Source organism: Phodopus roborovskii, unplaced genomic scaffold (genome assembly GCF_943737965.1).
Source record: "Phodopus roborovskii unplaced genomic scaffold, PHOROB, whole genome shotgun sequence".
Taxonomy (NCBI): Eukaryota; Metazoa; Chordata; class Mammalia; order Rodentia; family Cricetidae; genus Phodopus; species Phodopus roborovskii.
This window is the reverse complement of record NW_026126418.1, coordinates 32,442,439-32,463,172: the sequence shown is the minus strand read 5'-3', so window position 1 is coordinate 32,463,172 and position 20,734 is coordinate 32,442,439. Positions and strand designations below refer to the sequence as shown.

The window sequence follows — 20,734 nt, the reverse complement described above, 5'->3', positions numbered from 1 at the left end:
TTGTAATAAGAGCACCCAAGGTCCACACTGACTTGCCTAACCTGGAAAGAGTGAGAGCTTGAGCATGGTTCCCAACACTATGTCTGTCTATTTAGGCTAATTGTATTATGAACCTAAAATGAGGCCCAGGAAATGAAGACATCTAGGAAATTTGTTCTGTAATAGTGTGTCAGCACTAAAATGGACCATATCCAGACCCATCAGGAACAATCTCTACCTTCAACAGATATGTCTAAGGCAACTTCCTTCAGACATGAGAATGCTGGCTATGTTGTCAAGCATGTAATCCAACACACTGAAACTTGGGGGAAGGTTTGTGTAACTAATTTTCATGGCAAAATGACCTAGACAAACTGGTTTTCTAGACAGCTGCAGACTGGCTAAGTGAGGCTGAGGTGTGATTACTCAACTGAAATAATTCATTGGAATTTTGCAGATATGACTTACAATTCTTTGAAATGTCTACCACAAAGACCTACTCTATTTTCATGATATGAAAAACTAACATAATTATCCAGTTATTTCAGCTCCTTTACATTTTTCCTGATACCTGGCCACAAGAAAATCTTGAGGGAAATGTTTAAGAAATGGAGGCAAAGGTGTATTTGCATACACGAGTATGTTGGGAAGGGAGGGTCTGCGCTTGTGGGGACATGGGGCTCATTAGCTGCACTCTCTAATTCACTCTGGAAGAACAACCCCTCCACTGAAGTGCTTTGTATCAGTCCAGGCCCCCAGAATGAATGTGCCCTGCCTACTTGCTACTTCTATGGCATAACGTATGTGTTAGATCTTTCTTCCTCCACCAGGAAAATAGCAACTTTGTGGCTCTCTAAGACAATTCCAAAGAAAGGGCTGAAAATTGGGATAATTATCTGAAGAAGTATCATAAAATATGACAGGAAGTGAAGAGTAGAGCCTGTCTGGAAGGTGAATACTAAGAGCAGGGGCTAGTCGATTGAGCATCTTCAAGGATCAGCTCTCATCGTAGGTAACAGCCAGTTCTTTTCATTCCAGATCTCAGGAGGCCAAGGCAGAGGATCACAGATTTCAGGCCATCTGAGTCTACAAGGGGAGATTGATATTGTGGGTGAAACTCTGCCACAAACACACAAATAATAACATATGTTCTAAACAGAAAATCAATCTAATACAAGGTCCAATCAATGTCTTCAAGAAAAAAATTTGAAACCTTAAACTATTAACAACAACAACAACAAAAAGCCAAGTGGGTGTGGTGCCTCAGGAGGCAGAGGCTGGCGAATGTCTGTGAGTTCGAGGCCAGGCAAGTCTACAGAGCAAGTTCCAGGATTGCCAATGCTACACAGAGAAACCCTGTCTTGAAACAAACAAACAAAAAACCAAACAAAAAGGGGAAGAGTTGAAGGAGAAAGAAAAGAAACATTTCCTTAGGGAAACAAAGTTTACTTTTCTTTTCTCTCTTTCTTTCTTTCTTTGGCTTTTGGACAGTCTTACTATGGATCTCTCTTCATCCTACTTCTGCCTTCCAAGTGCTGCGATTAAAGGAGTGTGCTACCACACCAGGCTTCTAACTGGTTTATTATCTTTTATCTCTTTGATAAGTGCGTTAAGACAGGGAAATTCTAAAATATTGAAAAATTTCCCTCCAAATTGTAGCTTCAATATTTGATTGTATGCAATGATTTGACATCTACTGAAAAAAAAATGGGCATTTGCTTTGAAACAAAACTTAGAGAAATCTAGTTTTTAAACTCTTCATAAAAGCAATATGTGCATTTGTCTTTACTATATTACAGTAAATGAATACACTTCAGTTGCTTTTATAAAACTTATAAACCACTTTTTTTTTTTCCCTGAGAGATGACTCAGCAGTTAAGAGAACATACTGCTCTTGCAGAGGACCAGCGTTCAGTTCCCAGAGCCAGCATTGCCTGTTGCCCAGTTCCAGGGGACCCAAACCTGTCTTCTGGCCTCCACAGGCACCTGCCTTCAGGAGCAGACACCCACACATATACATAATTAAAATAAGTCTTTTTTTCTTATTTAGTTTTTATTCATAATCATAAACTTAACTCTGCAATCCAGTTAGACTTGGAGGGGAATGAGGAAAATATGGAACCCAAACAATTTCAGTGAGAGCAGAGATTACAGGGCATTGCAAGCAGATGGGGTGGGGAGATGCTCTCCTGAACTATAGAAGGAATGGTCTGGTGGATAAAAAGCCCGCAAGTCAAAAGAATTAGAGTTGTCCACAGTCGGAAATGGTGATCTTGCTGGTCTTGCCGTTCTTGGACCCAAAACGCTCCATGGCTTCCACAATGTTCATGCCTTCTTTCAACCTTCCCAAAGATCACGTTTGCCATCCAGCCACTCAGTCTTGACGGTGCAGATAAAAAACTGGGAACCATGTGTGTTTGGTCCAGAATTTGCCATGGACAAGATGCCAGGACCGGTATGCTTCAGGATGAAGTTCTCATCCTCAAATTTCTCTCCGTAGATGGACCTGCCACCAGTGCCGTTACGGCGTGTGAAGTCACCACCCTGGCACATGAATCTAATCCGGGGATAATTCTGTGAAAGGAGGAACCCTTGTATCCAAATCCTTTCTCTCCAGTGCTCAGAGCACGAAAGTTTTCTGCTGTCTTTGGAACTTTGCAAATAGCTCGAAGGATACGCGGCCCAGGGTCTCGACATCAGCCGTGATGTTGAAGAACACGGTGGGGTTGACCATGGCTGCAGGAAGAAGCAGCAAGGGACAGCGGCGTCTGCAAAGCCATTTAAAATAAGTCTTAAAGTTACATGTAAACTTCATGGCCTGGGATGGCTGGCACAACTATTAGGAACTCACATTAGGAAACTACATTTTAGATGGGGAAAAAAAAAAAAAAAAAAAAAAACCCCAAACCAAACAAAGCGAAACAAAAAACAAACAAACAAACAAACAAAAACAAAAAAACAAAACACCTTCCAAGGAGTAAAATGGAAGGTCACCATGGTATCATATTGTGAGGACACCACAGGGAAAAAAAAAGGAAAGAAACAAAGAGAATGAGAGAAAAAACAAAGATGTTTCCTGGAAACATCAGAGAACACAAAGGCTAATTGGATGTATAATGATTTAAAACTGCCACATGTGGTCAGAAGTGGCAGGTGGGGTCTCACTGAAAACGCAAACTAGCATGGAAGGACACCAATAAAGAGGGTTATGTGTGACAAAAAGACAAGTGAAGGCCTAATAAATCTCACATACCGATCTGAAGTTGGCTTCCTGGAGCCTATTATAAAAAATCAAGTTACCTCAGAGTCTCTAAGGCTCAGTGGACATACTTAAAAAAATACATAAATACATAGCATGCCCACCTTATTTCATATAAATGTACAGAATATTAAATGGATTTTATAAAATATATAATGCATTTATACCTTACATATTATTTCCTTGCTTACAAAAATATATCTACAATCTAATTCAGGTTAGAACATCGATACTATGCACAGAAAAAAAAAAAACAAATGTTATGACTATGAATTAAAGATCTGAATGTAAAACATTTCTTAAATCAATGGAAGAACATCCACTGAGGGGGAAAAAAAAGACTTAATTTCCTTTTACAAATAGCTGTGGATTAGAGTACAACAATGGCTAACTCTGTTATTGCTGTGTATTTAAAGCCAAGATGATGACTGTATTGAAAAAGAGGGACAAGAAAATCAATAGATTATAGCTTCAATGGAGCTCACAACAGTGTTGATTACAGAACACAAATGGATTGAATAATAGTAAAATAACTATAAACTGGGTATGGATTTAAGCCTATGTTAAGGCCATTCTTAACTGCATCGTGTCTTTAGAAAACATGCATTGAAATTACAACAGCAAATTAAATCTATTCGACCGCAAAATTTAATACATAAGAAATTTCATTTTTCTTAATGATCTGGAAGAGGGAGTAAATAGCATGTTAATGAAACTTGCAGATGTTACTAAATTAGAAGGTGTTACAAACAACAGTGTGACCGGGTTCTTAATACAAATGGACCTTATCAAGTTGGAGAAGAGCCGATGATGGCCAGAGAAGAGCAATTAGAACTTACCAAAATATTAGTTGTGTACATTTCAACATGAGGAATAATACATAAGAAGTATAGAGAAAATGAATTTGATATTTGACCAGAATATTTGCTCTTGAAAGCTGGTATGGTATATGTACATGGGCAGGAACCTAGCCGAGCTTGTGAGGTGCAAGCATCCCTCATGACCTGCTCAGTGGGCCCACATTGCTTACGTCTTTCCTTTTTGAGAGCAAGTGAAATGAACAACCCAAAACAAAAACACAGAGATCAGGCTTATTGATAAAACATAATCAATTGCAGTTGAAAGAGAAAGGGATTGCTATTGGTGATAGGTAATGATGAACTAGCCTGCTTCCATCTTAGGCTTAAAAGTAATTTCTAGTAAAGACAAACTAGGTTCAATTCTGTTTATGATTAAACCTCTGTTTCTTAAGGATTGGGCTATGCCTGACCTGTAAGCTTAACTGCAAATGGTTCTGTACTGCCTGTTCCAGAAAACAGCAACTGTGTCTTTGTTTCAAAAAAAAATATATATATATGTGTATATATATATATATATACACATATATATATATATAACCATCTTGCAAACTTACCTTTGTTTCAAATGTTGTTATGACTACTCTGATATGAGCACCTTGCAATTGTGTTTTTGTAACTTGTTTTGCTTCTGTTCTGCTCCCAAAACCCACCCATTTGGAAACCCCCTATCTGTAAGGTGTAAGGATTTTCCGCATGCCACCTGGTCTTGTCCCACCGCCGTGCCAGCCACAAATAACACATAGAGACTCTGTATTTGATATTATGCTGTTGGCCAGTTACTTGTTTCTTATCGGCTAGCTCTGTCTTAAGTATTAACCCATTTCTATGTATTTCCACGTGGTCTTACCGAGAGTGGAGGAATGGAAGGTTCTGTTCTCTCCAGACTCTCCATCCTGACTCCTGACTCCTTCCTCTTTCCTCCTTGTCTCCTAGTCCCACCTATCTTGCTTTCCTATTGGCTAACAGTGCTTTATTCATTAACCAGTATGAGAAACAGATTTACAGAATGACATCCCCCATTATCTTCTCTTTTCTGTCTAAAATAAAAAGAAGGGTTTTAACCTTAACATAGCAAAATCTACAACATAAGAGTTATCAAATAAGAATCACAGTTAACAATATTTAGTCTATTAACATTTAGTAAGACTAAAAGAAACTATTTTATCATCTATCCTATATTTGTGAATCTAGAGTCCTATATGTAACTTATCTTTAAGTTTAACTAAGGAAAACTATAACCATAACTATCTGTCCTTAACTCTTTTAAAGCCCACAGAAGGATAGTCTATAAACTCTAGAAATGACAGAGACATCTTGCCTTGTCAGTTACTCTCTCCCAAGCCTACGTATTTTTTAAAACACACTGTAAACCTTTAGAGGTTTTTCTTAATATGAATCTGTCTTTACTGTAAATCTTTATCTTTTTTTGGCCACGAGTTTTTTATCTGGTAAACAACAACATTGCTAAAATGAAATTCATAGTTGTTTCTGTGGCAGTTTATCAAACATGGCGGCAGCTATATTACCGCCAGCACTGAGAGCTGTGGTCACCCCCTTGGTCTGCGCTGTCATTCAGCAAGGATGCTGTTGGCTTGGAGATGTGGTCACTGTCATTGCCATCTCTTATACACACTAATAAATTGTTAGTAGAGTTATTTAAAAGCCTTGCGGTTTTTTGTCGCTTATGTTGAGTCAGGAATCCTCCCTTAAAGGAGACGCGCAAATATCTGCTTGTCTTTCCCAAAGCAGAGTCCAACCAAGAAAAATGCTGGTACCAAGAAACCTTGTTTGTCTTTGTTCTTTTGTTTCTAAAACCCTTTTTTAAGCTTTTGTTAAATTTTAAGTGGAAGTTCTTATTAGACACGTGAGCGCCATATGTAAGGAGTAAGTTTTTCCACCTGCCACTGGTCTTGTCCCACCGCTGCGCCAGCCCCAAGTAACACACAGAGACTCTGTATTAGATATAATTCTGTTGGCCCGGTACTAATTTCTTATCTGCTAGATCTGTCTTAAGCATATTTTTAAAATGCTTTGACTCCAAAATTTAAGTTCAAGGACAAGTTACTAGGGAAAAGGATTTCTATTTTTGTTTCAACAGGAAATAAAAAGCTGTGGATTCCTTCCAGACTAATGTGGTTTGAGCAAGCCAGACCCCCTGAAACAGTTTTTCTGGTGATCCAACATTCAAAACAGCTTGAACAAGGCAGCCTTGCAGACTACAGCCAGGATTTCTGCATCCTCTTAGGATCCCCCATGACAGCTCCCCCTATCAGCAGAAGTAGTTTAGAAAGAACGACGCCCAAATTCCCAAATATTGTTTATAAATGTTTGTTTTCATTTAAATGGGGTTGGTTATAAATGCTTAATATTCACAACCAATCTCTTTTTAAAAGTAAAAAGGGAATTATGGTATAGATATGAATACTTTGTTTTGGAATGGCTTTCCATTTAATGATTACTTTGTTTTGGATGGATTTTCATTTATTGATACAATTTAAGGTCAATTTTGTGATATGTATATTTCTCCTTTTGTTTAGGTATTGTGTTTATATAGCTCATTTAGAAATGTAATATATAATGTAGTACAGATTATAGATAATTACCTATGATAGTCAAAGCTTAGAGTTAAGTTAGTTAGGTTTTTTAAGATACACAGAGATGTATTTGAGATAGATAGGCATTCTTCAAACATTTCAAAGACCTACAGAATATGGCATTTAAAATTGTTTAGGGTTTTTCTTGACAGTGAGGCATAAATGCTCCTGGCAACACCACCTGCATCAGAAAGGAAGATGGACATTAAAGAAACATGTTATGGAGTTTGCCTCCAATATGGCAAGACTAGCCATGTGGACAAGATACTGCTCTTGTCTGGATTGTTTGACTTTATGCTGTATAAACTGGACATTCAGGACCCACAGAAAAGTGACTGCTGATTCAAGATGGACATTGCTACAGAGTTCCTGCTTCATGGAAGCATCTACCAGACAGTCTACAGGACACAGAGAAAAGTGACTGACAAACTGCCAATACAAAAAGACAGTTTAAAGTTTCCTACTTCGCTGAGGAGTCTGCCAGACACACTATGGCCTATGGGCTGAAGATGGAACATTACAAAAGAACTTCAAGTAACTGACAAGGCAAGATGTCTCTGTCATTTATAGAATTTATATATTATTTTTTGTGGTCTTTAAAGGAGTTAAAGACAGATAGTTATGGTTATAGTATCATGTTGTTTTACTTGTTTTGCTTCTGTTCTGCTCCCAAAACCCACCCATTTGGAAACCCCCTATCCCTGAGTTTTAGAAACTTTGTGTTCCTCATGGCCAATGCTGATTGATCTCTTGAACCCCACCTTAGGGGAAGGCAGCCTGTGTACAAAAATAAAAAAAGCTTGCTTTAATTGATTACTTCCTTTAATTAATTTGGACATGATGATTTGGGTCAGTGGTCTTTCTTTGGGATTAACCATTGATATCATCTAATGGTGTTTATAATGAAAAAAGGCCATGAGGTTGGGAATGGTTGGCTCACATCTGTAATCCCAGCACCTAAGAGTTTGATGCCAGAACAGCATGTGGTCAGGTCAGCCTGGGCTACATAGTGAGTTTCAGGCCAACTTGACCTAAATAGCAAGACTCTTTCTCAAAAAGAAAAGAAAGAAAAAAGAAAAAAGAAATGTATGAACAATGTATAGAGAACTGAAAATTAAATGTAAGGTTATTGATATCACTTGATGTATGCATAATTATTAAATGGAATTTACTGTCTCCTTATGGAACAGAATTACTGATTTTTCAGATATCAACAGAAGATTGTTTTCCCCACCCTGATGGAAAACATGACTCCAAATCCAAGAAACTGGTAATAAAAAATTAATGTTATATGGGATTATATCAATTGATGTCTTACAATATCTAAAAATTTGAATCTGAGAATGTTTATCCATGATATCAAGGTTTTTTTTCCCCTGGAAGATACAAAGGGTGTAAAACAATAACAGATTTACCGCCTTACCTACAACTAAAATATAGTGTGTTAGCTCATCTGAGGCCAAGATGCAGGCATCTGGGGACAAAAACCTCATCTCTTCATCTCTGTTGCATCTGTTGGCACAGAAGCCTGGAATTTGACTAATTTCACTACACTTTGGGTTTAGGTAACTTTATTCTGCATGCTGCCCTTTAGATTTCAATAACATTCTTTGTAAATAGAGTTTCCTACCACCACACCTGCGATGGAGGCAGAGCGCGTTTGGTTGCCAGGTGCAATGATGAGGGTGAGAACTGATATGGAAAGATGCCAAGTGTGAAGCTGCTGGGAGGGAGACAGTGGTGGAGGAATCGAAGGAAACTCAGTAGTCATGAGTAGGGCGTGAGTAGACTTGTGCTGTGCCCCTCCCACCCTCAAAGGAGTATCGAGTGTTTCATGTTCTTGACTACTTTGATAGTGTTGTGGGTTCACATATAGGAAGATATTCTAGTTTTATTTTGTTTTGAGACAGGATTTCACAGTGTAGCCCTGGCTATCCTGGAACTCACTCTGTACACCAGGCTGCCCTCGAACTCACAGAGATCCACCTGCCTCTGCTTCCTGAGTGCTGGGATTAAAGGCATGCACCACCACCACCACCCATCCTGAAGATACTTTCCACAGAGGTCTGGGAGTCTGTTCCTGAACTATTATAACAAAAAAACTGTCACATTCACGTTGTGAGGCATCCTATCTGAATGGATGTCCAGTCTGTTTGCAATTATGCTACTTAGTTGGGAAACTTTAATAATAATAGTTGGGAAACTTTAATAATAATAACACACACACACACACAAAGCTTAAAGTCTTTCAGAAATATTTGAAGGCAGGGAATATATATATTTTTTCCTGTTTATACACCAAAGCCTTCTGGTGTATCCACAATAAACCACTTCATCTATACCAATGGCTGCATCATTTGGGAAAGAGTTGTGCAAGCGACAGATGCTGCGGAAGCAGTGGTTTTCCACCTTCCCAATGCTGCAACCCTTTAATACAGTTCCTCATGCTGTGGTGACCCCAACCATAAAATCATTTTCATTGCTACTCCGTAACTGTAATTTTGCCACTGTTGTGAATTGTAATGAAAATATCTGTGTCTTCTGATGGTCTTAGGGGACCTCTGTGAAAGGGTCATTAGACCTCCAAAGAGGTCACAACTCACAGGTTGAGAATCACTGTTTGAAACTTGTCACTTTATCAGACATTTCTAAAAGCACATTTCCCCTAATGTTCAGTGTAAATAGAAAGGAAATGAAAGGCATAGAAATAGAAAGGAAATACAAGCTCAGGCCAATTGCAGATTACAGGCAACTCAGCTTGACTCATGAGCTCTGCGATATTGAGCGAATTGTGTAGCATCACTTGAGCCTTCAGCTCCTCTTCCATGGATTAAATACATTTAACAATCCGTGTATTTGCAAAACTCCTAGTAATTTGCTTACCAGAATTAATGATCATGCATTGTTTGTTTCCATCCATCTCTAGTCTCTAATCGCTAAAGATGGAACTAATTGAATCATAAACCCAATTGTAATTCATTTTCTTTTCCTCATTAAATATTTGAGTGCTTTCAAATATGCCCTTGTGTCAGTTAGGGTGGGTCCAGGACTCAGACACAATAGTGATATCCATGGATCTTGCTTTTAAGGTTCATGAAGAGCAGGAAAAGGCAGGTACGTAAATTGTTAAATGGCTAAATTCTGGAGTAAAACCCTTGTTTAAAGCATTATGAGAACCCATAGGGAAGGGGATTATTACTAATCAGCAGAAGAGTAGAAATGGCCTTGGGGAAGCTTTAGATGGTCCTTAAGACTGGGGAAGGGGAACGGCACAGTTCAGAGATCAGAAGAAGCACATGGTTCAGCCTGATGCATCTATGAAGCTCATGAAGACGGCAGATAACTCGGGGACAGGAAAATTTGGGTTAGATGACTGAAGGTTTTCAAAGTGCCGTGAGGAACTTGTGCCTGATGTAATGAGGTGTCCATAAAAGTTCCCAAAGGTTTCCGAGGTGTTTGGTTTTGAGACAAGGTCTTATTGTATACCACAGCTGGTGTCAAACACATGATCCCCAAGTGCCGGGATTAGCCTGTGCCATCATGCCCAGAATACTGGGTTTTGAAATCATGGGGTTTTGAAATAATTATTTTTCAAAATTATTTTTATTATTTTTAATTAAGTGTATGTGTCTGTGCACATGAGTGCAGATGCCCACAGAGGACAGGGGTCTCAGACACCTCTTCAGCTAGAGAGCTGGAGTTGTAGATGGCTGTGAGCTGCCTGGCATGGGTGCTGGGAAGTGAACTCAGGTCTTCTGGAAGAGAAGTACATGTACTTAACCACTGAGCCATCTCTCCAGCTCTTGCAGTGATTCTTCTACCAAACATGTTGACTGTTCCTTCTAAACTCCAGCTGCTTCACCATTAATCTTGCACATCTGATGGGAGATGTCATTCTGTATATATTTCTCATACTGGTTAATAAATAAAGAACTGTTGGCCAATAGGAAAGGAGGATAGGAGGGACTAGGAGACAAGGAGGAAGAGGAAGTAGTAAGGAGGAGTCAAGATGGAGAGTCTGGAGAAAGCAGTATGCCGGCCACCTCCCCGGTAAGAGAAATATATAGACCAGCAGAAATGGGTTAATACTTAAGACAGAGCTAGCCAATAAGAAACAAGTAACTGGCCAACAGGATTATATCAAATACAGCGTCTCTGGCGCAGCGGCGGGACAAGACCAGCGGCAGGCAGAAAAAAACCGTACTTGTTACACACATCACACATTCAAGCTGCTACAAGGCTGAATGGGCGGATAAGCCAAAGGAGTCCAGCAGCACACCTAGCGAACCCCCTCTGTCAGATTGGTGTTTCAGTACTCTTAGAGCGGGCTACTGTGCTATCACCAGCTAAACTGTTTAATGATGGGAGATGTCATTCTGTAAATATGTTTCTCTTATTGGTTAATGAATAAAGCCCTGTTGGCCAATAGAAAAGCAAGATAGGCGGGACTAGGAGACGAGGTTTTGGGAAGAGGTAGAGAGAGACTCAAAATGTAGGACTGAGAGAGAATTCCGGACCCTCTCACCAGTAAGATAGGACCACGTGGAAATACTTAGATTAATAGAAATGGGTTAATATTTAAGACAGAGCTAGCCAATAAGAAATGATAGTAACAGGCCAATAGCTGTATATCTAATACAGTGTCTCTGTGTGTTATTTGGGGTTGACGTGACGTGGCTCTGGGACCAGGAAGGTGGAAAAACTGCTGGTAACAAAATGGTGCCCAATGGAGATGAGAACTTTCACTTAAAACTTGACAAAAGCTTGAAAAGGGGTTTTAAAACAAAAGAACAGAGACAAGCAAGGCTTCTTGGTAGCAGCATTTTTCTCGGTTGGGCTCTGTTTCGCTAGAGACAAGCAGAAATTTGCACAGCTCCTTTAAGGGAGGTTTCCTGACTCAGCATAGCAGCAAAAAACACACAGCTTTTAAGAAGGGCTGCTAACAATTCAATGGTGTATATGAGCAGCTAGAGAGAGTAGCTGGGTATGGTGGCACACACCTTTAATTCCAGCAGTCCGGGAGGCAGAGGCAAGCGGATCTCTGTGATTTCAAAGTAAACCTGGTGTATGGAATGAATTCCAGGGCAGCCAAAGTTACACAGAGAAACCCTGTCTCAAAAAAAAAAAAAAAAAAAAAAAAAATAGAAGAAATATAGTAATAAAAAAGCCACGTAAAGATGGAAAACACAGAGAGACTTTGGATACTGTATGGTATTATGTTGTCTTTGTATTGTTTGACTGCTAAGGAAATAGCAACAATTGTTAAAAGAAATGTTGCTAGATTATTCCAATTTATATATTTTAAAAATGTTTTGACTTCAAGATTTAAGTCTAAGGACAGGTTACTTGGGAAAAGGATTTCTATTTTTGTTTGTACAGAAAATGAAAAGCTGTGGATTCCTTCCAGACTAACATGGTTTGACCAAGCAAGACCTCCTGAAACCGTATCCCAGGTGATCCAACATTCAAAACAGTTGGGACAAGGCAGCTTTGCAGACCACTACAGTCAGGATGTCTGTGTCTTCTTAGGATTCCCAAGACAGCGCCCCCTACCAGCAGGAAGCAGTTTGGAAAGAATGACACCCAAATTCCTAAATATTGTTTATAAATGCTGTCTTCATTTATATGGGTTGGTTATAAATAATTAATAATCACAACCAATCTCTTCTTAAGGTAAAAAGGAGATTATGGTATAGAAATGTATACTTTGTTTTGAAATGGATTTTCATTTATTAATACAAGTTTAAGATCAATTTTGTGATACATATATTTCTCCTCTTGTTTAGGTATTGTGTTTATATAACTCATTTAGAAATGTAATTTATAATTTAATAAAGATTATAGATAGTTATCTATAATAGTCAAAAGTTATAATGTTAGTTAGGTTTTCTAGATATATAGAGATATATTTCAATTAGACAGGAATTCTTCAAACCTTTCAAAGACCTACCGAAGATGGCATTTAAAATGGTTTAGGGTTTTTCTTAACAATGAGGCATAACTGCTCCTGGCAACACCACCTGAGTCAGAAAGGAAGATGGACATTGAATAAATACATTATGGAGTTTGCTTTCAATATGGCAACACTAGCCATTTGGGCAAGATACTGCTCTTGTCTGGACTGTTTGACTTTATGCTGTATAAACTGAACATGCAGGACTCATAGGAAAGTGACTGCTGATACAAGATGGATATTGCTACAGGATTTCTGCTTCATGGAAGAGTCTGCCAGGCAGTCTACAGGACACAAAGAAAAAATGACTGACAAATTGCTAATACAGGTGGATAGTTTAAAGTTTCCTGCTTTGCTGAGGAGTCTGCCAGACACACTATGGCCTATAGGCTAAAGATGGAACATTACAGAAGAACTTCAGGTGACTGATCAGATAACAAGATGTTTCTGTCATTTCTAGAGTTTATATGTTATCCTTCTGTGGTCTTTGATGGAGTTGAAGACAGATAGTTATGGTTATAGTTTTCCTTAGGATTAAAGATAAGTTACATATAGGACTTTAGACTCACAAGGAAAGGATAGATGATGGAATATTTTCTTTAAATCTTACTAAATGTTAATGGACTAAATATTGTTAACTGTAGTTCTTATTTGATAACTGTTTTGTTATATATTTTGCTATATTAAGGTTAAAACCCTACTTTTTATTTTAGACAGAAAAGAGGAGATGATGGGAGATGTCATTCTGTAAATATGTTTCTCTTATTTGTTAATGAATAAATCCCTGTTGGCCAATAGGAAAGCAAGGTAGGCGGGACTAGGAGACAAGGAGGTTTCGGGAAGAGGTGAAAGAGATTAAAAATGTAGGACCAAGTGAGAAGAACTCCAGACCCTCTCTCCAGTAAGATAAGATCACATGGAAATACTTAGATTAATAGAAATGGGTTAATATTTAAGACAGAGGTAGCCAATAAGAAACGCTAATAACAGGCCAACAGCTTTATGTCTAATATAGTGTCTCTGTGTGTTATTTGGGGCTGATGTGGCTATGGGACCAGGCTAGCAGGAAAACATGCCCATGGCAGTCTAATTTATAAAATCATGCTGAGAACTCTGTCAAAGGTCCTACTGAAATAGAGCTATACCACCTTCGCTGATCCTAGCAAAGAAAATCTAGGCACTTCCTAGTTTCAATGGTGTTCACACAGGGTATATCATTTAGCATTAATGCTAGGATTCCAGCAAGTCATATCTTTTATGAGGAGATTATCAGTTTCTTACCTTAAGGTTAGGAGAAGGGGGGCCTGAAGATGGCAGGGCTTGATGCTGGAAGGCTGTGACAGACTCAGTTTTAGAAACTCAGTCTAGGATTTGAAGGGCTAGTGTGACAAACAGCAAAGAGTCATCCTGAGTAGGACTAAAGAGTCCAGGAAGTAAGGGGGAGGGCTTTGTTATCACGTGACCACTAGGTAGTCTAGTACCCCAAAGGGGGCAGCTGCTTAAGCACAAGGATGGCATAACATTCCTCATGTTCTAATGTCTAGCAAAGTACTTTCTGTCTTGAGACAGAATATGAGCAGCTAAGTCCCTCTAGCTTAAGAAGCTAAGAATATTTTTACTGTGTGGTCCATGAGTGTAGAGTTCTCCAGAGGGTACATGTGTGTGGTGAAATATACTAAATGCAGAGGCAGAATGAGAATCTGTGTCTTCTACTTAAGCCAGGCATGAAGGAGATTTTTCAAAACAGGGGTAAGGTGGGGTGGATGCTTTTCTGATTTTTGAAGAAGTGTGGATAATGGTTACTTTTCATTTTGCTTTGGCTTTTCTTTAAATGATTTACTTATTTTATGTACATTGTTGTTTTATCTGTGTGTATGTCTGTGTGAGGGTGTTGGATCCCCTGGAGATAAAACTACAGGTAGTTGTGGGCTGCCATGTGGGTGATGGGAATTGAACCCGGGTCCTCTGGAAGAAGAGCCAGTGCTTTTAACTGCTGAGCCATCCCTCCAGCCCTTGTTTTGGTTTTTGAGACAAGGTCTCACTCTGTAGCCTAGGCTGTGAACCTCACAACTTGCCTTAGCCTCTCAGATGCTGGGGTTATTATTGTGAGCTGCTACATCTTGTGTTTTTCATCAAAATCCATTATACGAGGCCAAGGAGATGGCACAGCAGATAAAGGTATTTGCTACCAAACCATGGTGGAAAGTAGAAGCATCTCCCAGTGAGTTGTCTTCTGAAAACTGTGATGTGGGCTTCATTTCCCATTTTAAGGTAATGACTATACTAACCTCCTAGGATGCTTGGTTTCGAGCCTTAATTTTCTAGGAACTCACAGATGTACAGCAGCTGAAGCACTGGCCTTTGGAGACAAGTTGGGTAATTCTTAGATGTGGTACTGTGATCCAGATGTCAAAGTTCCTCAGTGTGAGATGAAGGACTAAGATGGCTGGAGAAAATGCCCCAGAATAGACCTGCAGTTGTTATCACTTCCAGGAGGGGACAAAGATGGCCTCTTTCCTTTTAAGTCACCTGTTTGCTCTTCCTCTCCTAGCTACTGGCCCTTCCAGGATTTCTATTAAAGGGGAGTTTAGGGAAAACAATCCCATTGAACAAGTGGTGAGGTAACACTTTTGTTAAGGTGTATTTAACACACACACTTAGAATGCATGCTTATTTTTGAGGGTGTTCTTGGTTATAAAAGGGTGCTAAAGATTTCCAAACCCTACCACAGCTGAGAGTACATCTATTTTTAGTGTGGGAGCCTTTGAAGGGAAGGGATAAAAAGGTTTGATAGTTTTGACCAGGACTTTTTTGCTAAAGCTCTTTACATTTGTAAATCTATATTCTGCCCAATGAAGATTAACCAAAAATAATAATGATGATGATAATCAACTTGCAAGAAGATTTGTTTTAAGTTTGAAGATGCTGAGCAAGTGACAGGAGTCAGTACAGTGGTAGAGTATATTAGCTCTGGGATCTAAAGAGACCAATTTGGTCACAAGTAAACTGGCAGGTAGATAAAAGAAAAATTAAAGCTTGACTTGGAGAAATGGTTCAGTGGGTAAGAGTTCTTGCTGCTCTTGCAATGAACCCTGGTTCAATTTCCAGCACTCACATGGTGGCTCACAACCATCTATAACTCTAATTCCAATGAACTGGATGCCCGCCTCTGACCTTTGTAGGCTCCCAGGCGCACACATGGTGCACATACATATACACAGGTGAAACGCTCATACACATAAAATAAATCTTAAAAAAGAGGTTGAGGCAAGAAGTTTATCACAGAATCATTGTGCTTTAAGTACAGTCATAGTCCTGCTCAATAGGATATGAGGTGTGGCCTTGAGGAACTTGCAACATAAACAGGAAGACAGGGGGATGTCCGAGATGCACCTTCAAGTATGGTTTTGAAACTATTTTGTAGAGTTGATTGTTCCTGTTGGTTACTCTCTGAGCCTAATTATAGGAGGAAAAAAATAGAATGAAGGAAAAATGGATGAGGAGGAGAAATAATTAGATTAAAATACAGAGGTTTTTTTTTAAGCTACGTGCTCCCAGTAAGGCATGGCCGGCTGGCTGGCCAGTTGGAGCCTTAGTTTGGTGAGGAAGAAACATGTCTGTCCAGCCAAGTGTCCCACCTGATAACCGGAAGGACCAACAGTAATGCTAGGCTCCCTGACTCCCAGGCACGTGTCTCTTCCTGCTCACAGTGTGCTGAACAGCCCATCACCTTTTTTTTTTTTTTTTTTTTTTTTTTTTTTTTTTTGGAGTAGACTGGAGGCTTCTACAATTGTTTGATCACCTACAGCAGAGTGTGTGTGTGTGCGCGCGCGACAGTTTTCTTCAGTCTTCTCGGTTACCAAGATGTAATTTATTAATATAAAATCCTCAGACCATTATTAATTTATATTTACCCACCCTTCCACACTCATATGCTAAACACGTACGAACAGTTTTTGGCCTCTCTTCTGATTTCCGTTTCTTGTTTCATCTCTACCTGTTTTTCCTCTCATGACTTCAAAACTCAGCAGGGAGCCAGTTTCCTCTCCCCAGATTTCTATTTCTGTCAATGACACACCATTCTTCCAGTCACCCAGGTCTCAAATCCTGGCATCATCGCTTTCTTCTTTCCCAATCGAATGGGTCACCAATTTCTGTGGCCTCTTTCTGAAACACGTCTCTCAATTCCAATTTCCTTTTTTAAAAAAGATTCTGTGTTGCACCCTCTATCTCAGGTTCTCTGGGTCCTATCTTTAAGCAGGAAGTGACAGTATCTATCATTTATCCTATTTCCATCCCTAGGCAACTCTCCAAATCACCTCTAAGATGGAGAGGAAGGAATGTGGCTTAAAACCTTAAGGTTTCTAAGCCACGTGCTCCAATATAAAGCAATGCACTAAAACACAAACAACCATTTTACATCATTTCAACTTTCCACAATTCTCCAGGTGTGTGACTAAATTCTAATTCAGAAAACGTCTCCCCTACTTTTGCAACCCCTTCTCTCTTTCCCCTCTAGTCCTATTTTTTATTTTTTTATTTTTTCTCCCTAAGGCCCGGTGCCACCTTTTATTTTCTTCCACACTTGCAATGGACTCTTGTCACCTCAATGTGAAACCACAGGCACTTTATCTTAAAGTCACCAACCAGAGCAGCAGGCCCTGACTCCTCCTCAAAATTTCCAAAGTACCTGTTGATGGTCCCAAGTGAGGCACCTGCAACCCTCACTCCACAGAGACCGACTTCCCTACTGTCCCCTTCCCAAACAGAGCATCACGTCCCGCGAGGGCATGCAGCACCTGCAGTCCTTGTGATCCCCAGCCCCTGGCCTTCCCGCTAGCTGCCCCGGGCGTGCCGGGAGGCAGGGCAGCCGGCGGTTCCGCGCCCGGAGGTAGGTGGTGCTGTTGCCGCGACGTCTTCCTCATTGGCGCCGCGCGGAGAGGCGGAATGTTCAACTCCTGACTCCGGCGGAAGCGTGGGAGCAGCGCGGGCCGCCGTCCCCGACCCCCGCCGCAGCTCGCACCCGGCCCGGGAGCCAGGTAGGGGACCGCGGGGGCCAGGGGAGGAGGGAGGGACGGAGCACCACCCTGGAGGATCGGCGCGGCCCGGGCCTGCGGCGATCGGGGCAGCGCGGGTGCGGGAGGCCGGGGCGCGGCGGGCGGCTGTCCTCGGCCCGCGCCCGGTGCCCTGGAGCCCCGCGGTCCCCTGCCGCTGGGCCGAGTACGGCCTGGGCAAGTCCGGGACAGTCCCGTGGGGCGCTCGGTGCCCGGAAGAGCCCGGCCCCGCACAGTCCGCGGCGGTCTCGGGAAGCCTGCGGCGCCGCCTGCCCTTCCCGGGCACCTTTGCCTTCCGTGGGAGCACACGCGGGTGTAGTGGGCGCGGGGACCCTCGCCCGGCTTGGCGGTGAGTGCTGCCCCGGCCGCGGCCACGCCTCGCCCCGTGCGTGACAGCTTTCTGAAAAACTTTGATTCTAAACTGCCCAGATGACATGGAACTGTCTGGAAAAACAATGGCACGTCATTGTTGGGTTGCTCAAAATGTATGTTTCTCGTGCGCCTGGAGATCCTGCATAAGCACTGTTTATGGAGAACATAATTACTATTTTTGTTAGTTTCGTTAATAACGAAAGCACACCATTTGGTGGCCCGTTCCAGCGATTTCACAATAAGCAGCCTTCATTAATAATGCGTATGAGAAGCGTCTTCCAGAATGGATTGAGGCTATCTGAGTTCAGGCTGTTGTTAAAAGTGTCTTCCTGTTTTACCCCTGAAGTGCTTGTACCGAATCTTCTGGCTTTCTTGACCATAGATGAAACCAACTGCCGGGATTTAGTGGATCCAAACCCTACCAAAATATTTGACGATAAAAATAAACAAACGATTCAGGACCAGAGTGCTTTGTCGTAGGCCTGTCTCTACAGTGAAATTTCATTCCTTTCTTGATTTAAAAAAAAAAGTGACGGCTGCATTTTAATTATGGTTTTGGTTGTTTGTAGAGTCTTTGTTTTAGATTCCCGCTACAATAGTGAGAGATTTGTGAGACTGTAAATGAACATGAATTTAGCTTGTTTGGAAAGAGAATTAAGACAGAGGGAAAACGGCCCTTTGGAGCACTGTGTACTGTTTATTTTAATCTTTTACAATATAATTTCTGCAAGTACTTTTGGGGATTATTTTGAAGTTTTTTTTTTCTTTTTTAACTGAAGAATGTGCAAGTCAAAAGTTTAAGTGGGAAACATTTTGTTGTCTAGGAAAGTTAGTAGATGATTGATCCTTTTGAATGATTTTTTGTGGGGGGGCATAAGAACACATTAAGGGAAGTAATAACCAAATATTAAGCACACAGATTTAGATCTAAAAATGGATGGTCAAAGATCTTGGGAACTGAGGGACCTTCTTGCCAAATAAGGAAACTTGGCAAGCTGTGCTGTGTATTTTAAGTTAGTGCAGAGTGAGTGCTATTGGCAATACATTGGCTGGGTGCCTATCTGGGCTGAGCAGTGAAACTGAGTCTGATAGGGCTGCAGAATTATAAACAGGACTTACAAAGGGTGTGGAGTGAAAAACTGGACCATCAGAGGAGACACTAGAGAAATTACAGGGACATTTTGTGAACGAGGTCAGATGAAGCTCTCAGAGTACCCAGCAAAAGGGACAGTGGTGTTTGGAGCTGGACACAGTCAGAGAAGAGTGTCAGTGAGCTCTTCTGCTGGGCTGGGAAAGGTGTTTGTGGTGATGTGCTTTGTTGGAATAAGGTAGCCTTGGTGCCCTCAGATGTTGGAAATAAAAGTTGGGATCATTTGTTTTCCATTTTATTATGCACAAGACAGACTGACAAGGGGCGGGGACTGGTCTATCTAAATATAATAGCAGCAGCTGAGACACCTTCCGACTTACTGTGGGGAAGATTTAGGCTACTTCCTTTGTAGCTATTAACTTTGGCCCATTACACATAAAAAAGCGTGGTTCCAGCTGTATCCAAAGTTGTTACCTATGCAGGGAATAGAGCCATCCGACCCAGAGCCTGATGGTTTGACTGATAATACAGGAGTTTTTTGTGTCAGACCCTCCTAGAGACAGCTGAAGCATTGGGTATAACAGGAGTTAAGTAATCCCAGCCCACTAAAACACAGTGAGAACCTTGAGCCTCACATCTGTTACTTAATCCATTGACACCATTGCTAATGGAAAACTAAAGCCTCAAATACAAGGATAGTGAGCAATCCAGTTATTACACTAACAAGAAATGGGTCTGTTTAAAGAGAAAAAGGGAAATTAGGAGGCAGTAAATGATGGAGTAGAAAAAAGGCACATGTTGGAAGAAAAGGAGGTGACCCAAGTTGAATCCCACTTGTGTCATTTGTAAATAAGGCTTGGCTGATGTTTATACCCTTGGGAGACAGAGGTACCTGTTTCCTGGGGAGAGGTCAATGAGACAGTATGTGGAAATACTTGGGCTAGTCCCGGAAGCTCCAGCTACGGTGACTGGGTGCAGAGAGGGCTTTCCCACGTTTCTCAAGCCATGTGCTTGCCTCAGCTTTCCCAGGCAAGGCTTGACTACAGTATTTTGCCCTGTCCCTGTCATATTTAAATGTATATGCTGAGAGTAGATGGAGTTTCCCTAGCCACTCCCTTTTGTGTTTAAGAGTTTCCAAAGCGACTCTGTAATACTGTGTGCTGGGGAAGAATCTGAAGATTAATACACTTAAATATACATATGAAGAGTTTGGAAGTTAGCGAGACATGGGAAGGCTATGACATTGAAGCCAGAACTTGGAACTATCTCTAGGGCTCCTCTTGAGTAGCCCCTGTCTTCAGGGTCCATCACTTATTTCTGGACCTATCCCTGGACTTCACACAGGAAACCGTAAAGGAGAAGGAACACATTTATCTCTAGGTCATGGAGTGAATATTGTCTCAAGCTTTCTATCAAAATACCCTACTGTGAAGGAGAAAGTCTGCAGGTATGCACGTGTGCACCTCCACTGTAGGCAAACATTCGCTTTAAAATCTTTCATTTAACCTTAAACATTCATGCTTTCCAAACTAGTCTTACTCAACTGAGCAAAGCAATATGAACAGACACATTT

At 40.9% G+C, this 20,734-nt stretch overlaps 1 protein-coding gene and 1 pseudogene across 2 annotated transcripts in view; one reads left to right on the top strand and one right to left on the bottom strand.

Annotated features, from left to right (window-relative positions):
• Positions 1–2,183: 2,183 nt before the first annotated feature.
• LOC127222093 (peptidyl-prolyl cis-trans isomerase A-like) lies at positions 2,184–2,731 on the bottom strand (annotated as a pseudogene).
• A 14,768-nt stretch (positions 2,732–17,499) lies between these two features.
• Positions 17,500–20,734, top strand: part of Map3k20 (mitogen-activated protein kinase kinase kinase 20) — a 152,461-nt gene continuing 149,226 nt past the window's right edge. Inside the window, exon 1 of one of the 2 annotated variants that reach the window (XM_051184475.1) lies at positions 17,500–17,684. The gene's annotated coding sequence lies outside the window, so the exon portion shown is untranslated. Of the gene's footprint in view, positions 17,685–17,911; positions 18,049–20,734 lie in introns of those variants that run through there. The other variant, XM_051184477.1, reaches the window with a different exon arrangement.